The following is a 4,178-nucleotide window of genomic DNA, read 5'->3' on the forward strand; positions in this document are numbered from 1 at the left end:
CATGAGCCTCTCAGTAGTCTTGGAAAGAAGCTGCTTGCAAATGAAACGGACCCGCCATTATCACTTTCACTATCTATCTATCTATATATCTAGGCTGCTTCCCTCAAGGAATGGGAGGCAGCCGAGACAGGACGACACACTCCCCATTACTCATCCATTCAAACACATTCATTCACATCTTAGCCCCAAAGGGGAGAAGGAACAGATCCTCACCCCATCACACCGCACAAGGGTCAACTGCGCAGTGCAATCAGTGACATCCGCAGCAGGGCCCAACAGCAGAGCTGGTTTACCCCTGCCACATCATACTAGTCCCATCCCCTTACCCGCACCTGACGTGACTAGCTGATCAGACAAATGCGGGAGAATATCCCCTCAGGGCTGCATCATCATTTATTCATTCACAATTTCTCTCCATTTATTTCTGTCACGCACAGTCACTCTTCCTTGCTCAACAGACATCCCTCTCGCATCCAGCGCTCTCTTCACACTGTCCATCCATCCTATTGGTGGTCTCCCTCTCAGCCTTACACCTCTCACCCTCTCACATCAGATCTAGTTACCTTTTTCACCAATCGCTCATTATCCATTCTCTCCATATGCCCAAACCTTCGCAACACCCTCTGCTCAACTCTACTTTCACACACACACACACACACACACACACACACAAAAGACATGGAACCTAAAGGGTCCTACAACAGTGACAGTGAAAATGGAGCAAGTGTATCAATCTTCTATGGCAGTGATGCAGATCCTACCTATATCCAAACCTGTGAAGTATCAGATTGTAAGAAGGAAGTGTTTAGTTCGTACCACATTCACCATTGCCTGTTGTGTTACAATCATTTTATAGACATTGGGCCACATACAAGTGATCATAAGATTAAAGCAAATAAACTCTCAGGCAAAAAGAGGAAGTTATCTCTTAAGTTTCTGCATCAGTAGGTAAACCCCCAAACTACTCCAGTACATGCCAAACTTGAAGAGTTTCCTGTGGAAGGATTGGAAAGAGAGGAAGGAGCACTACCTCTCAAAGTGAAAAGAGAAAATAAGAAACAGAAAGCACATGAAAATAGACTACAAGGTAATGAACACATTATTCCTAGAACTGGAAAAACCGATCATGCAAGAAACATTTTAAAACCTAGATGCAATGGAGTAACATGCAGTATTTTTGGCAAAGAATATTCCACATTTTCAGATGAAGAAAGTGAGGACATTGTTCGGGCTTACTATGGGATCAATTTTGCAGTTGCAACGAGAATACATAACTCACTTTGTGAATGCTAGTTGCAGTAAAGCAGAGTACACTCGACTCTCCATTTCCCGGACTTAAAGGAGGGGGAGGAGAAACCAGTCCAGAAACCCCAAAAGTCTGGGAATCGCAAAAGTCCGGCCCCGCATACCTTTCCCACTACTTTTACCATACTTTGTCCGAATTCTTCAATATTGTCTGGCAATTATTCCCATAATCTGGAGCAATCTGGAATGTAGGCTACCTATACCAACATAACTAACATACAGAGTACATAAAATAACACTGACACAATAACATAAATATAAATGCAGTACACACTGAAATAGCATAAATATAAATATAAATAATGCCACGAGTTAGAAGGAACCGGTGGGGTGAAGCAGGATGGTGGCCATGATGCTTTTCATATATGAAAATATCTTTTTGTGTGTGTGTTACAAATGGCCTTTATCGAGTCTAAACCTTGCTAAAATTATACTGTGTTGTGCAGCAGACTGCTTGTAGTTTTTTATGAGGGAATAATGGCTGGACTTTTGTGAGAATCCCGGACTTGTAGGGGCATATGTCAGGCATTTGATAATATTGCCCAGCCTCAGCCCATGTCTGTGAAATCCGAAATTCGGGAAATTGGGGTACAGGAAATGGAGGGTCGAGTGTACTGTGAAAGATCATGACAGAAGAGGAGCAGTCTCTTATTACTACTTGCCAAAAGAATGGGCAACCTGTTCCTGTTCGTAAAACAGTGTTACTTAAGACACTTAACATTTCAGATCACACTCTACGAACAGTCATGCAGAAAAAGTTTGCCTCAGATACAGTCGAGAAAGATGGGAGAGGAGGTAGACCGGAACGTATTCAGGAAGAAGATAAGCAGAGAAGAGATGCAATCACTGAACATGTCAACAGATTTCCACGAACGGAATCTCACTACTGCCGAAGACAATTTAAGCAAGACTATTTACACCCAGATCTTAAGATGAAACTGTATGACATGTTTGTAGATGAATATGCACCAAGGCAGATATCACCAAGCTACACAACCTGCTGTGACGTTCTGAAGTCCCAGAATATTTCATTTCATAACTCTAAAAACGACCAATGTAAAATCTGTGAAATCTTTAGAAAGGGAAACAGTGAAAAAAGAACGAACGTTTGGATCTGTATAAAGAACATATCAAGGAGAAAGATACAGTAAAGAAGCAAAAAGAAAAGCCAAAAAATAACACATACATACTTTGCTGTTTCAACATTCGACCTCCAACAAGTTATTCATTTGCCCATGACAAATGATAACCAATTATTTAACAAGAGGAGACTGTCAAACTGTAATTTCACTATTTATGAACTGAAATCTAAGGTTTGCCATTGTTTTATATGCCATGAAGGTCAGGGAAAAAGATCATCCGAAATCTCCACTTGCGTAGGAAAATATCTGAAAAATTTGAACACTGCTGAAATTCAAAAGTAATGTTGTTCGCAGACGGATGTCCTGAGCAAAACAAGAATCCTATTGTCACAGCTATGCTTTTACACTCAGTATGTTGCTTGGAAAACATTGAATTGATCAAGCTTATTTTTTGTTCTTTCTTTTCTTTTCTTTCTTTCTTTTTTTTTTTTTTTTAGCCCTACCATGGGCAAAACGAGGGAGACTCTGCACGCAGTGCCATTAGCACTGCCATTGACAGTGCAGGCGATTTTTTGTGCTTTCTCAACTAATCCCAATTCTCCAGCTTGCTAGAAGAAAGAGACCCTACTCTGTACATATACTCTGTACATACACTCCAAACCCCTGACTTCCTAGACTACAAGGCATTGGCAAACGATCTTCTTATACAGTGCTGTCAGAGTTGATGATCAAGAACATTTCTTGACTGGACTCAAATGCGGGAGGTAATGGTACAGGAGACTGACAGGGATAAGATCTTCTTCAGAACAAGTCACCAAGTGGAGTCCTTTAGATCCATCACTTTGAAACAAGTACCCCAAACCACCAAAGGTTGCCAAAGAAAATATGATTTTTTGCTGTCACTTTGGTAGGGTTCCTTACCAATGGTCAGTGTGTCAGAATATGTCAATTTTTAAAATCTCTGCCTCACTGGAGTTAACATCTTTAGGTTGAATATCGTAACAATGAAGGTTTTTGTTCTGTTTGTTGAGTAGTATCACTCTCAGTTTAGGTGACGCCCAAGTAAATGTTAAAACTGGATACCCCATTATTTCACAGTGTACATGCATGTGCAATACCAAAGCAATGATGCCTTATATCAGAAACTTCAAAGGGTGTCATTTAGCTTGAAAGCTTGAAAACAAAGAAGTTTCCATATATTTTCTTAATGTTAATGTTACTTCTACTTTGTAATAAAAATATAATTTGTGTTAACTACACATCAAAATTCCATGGATTTTTCATAAAGAGGTAAATAGGCGTATCTGAGGTTTAACTAAAGTTTTTCCCGATGCCAATAAGTGTTAAATATGATTTATATTTTCACTGTACATTTGGAGTTGATGTCAATATTGATTTTCAGTAAAATGTCTTTTTTTTTTTTTTTTTTTTTTAATGAGGCTTAATTGTTTTTTCCCCCATGAGACTGGAGTTACCTGTAGTTATTATAAAACACGTTTAATATGATTTATAACAATAAATCAAGATTACTTTTGGCCGTAGCTCAGTCATTACCTAATTTATGTAGTGTTGTGCTGAATCTTTCATTAAGAGAAAAATAGGTATATCTGAGGCATAACTAAAGGTTTCCCTATCCTACGGAAAGTTTTTTCACAAGACGAAAAGTGGCGTATCATTTTCAAACCTGCAAAACTCCCCCCTGAAACCTCATTCATGGAAAATAAAAAATCCTATTATTCCCCCCAAAACAAAATCTTCCAGCTGTCCATAGGTGTTAAAAAGGTGAACATA

Source organism: Coenobita brevimanus, chromosome 2 (assembly GCF_032717465.1).
Source record: "Coenobita brevimanus isolate Jiangsu-jjx chromosome 2, ASM3271746v2, whole genome shotgun sequence".
In the NCBI taxonomy this organism is placed as follows: domain Eukaryota; kingdom Metazoa; phylum Arthropoda; class Malacostraca; order Decapoda; family Coenobitidae; genus Coenobita; species Coenobita brevimanus.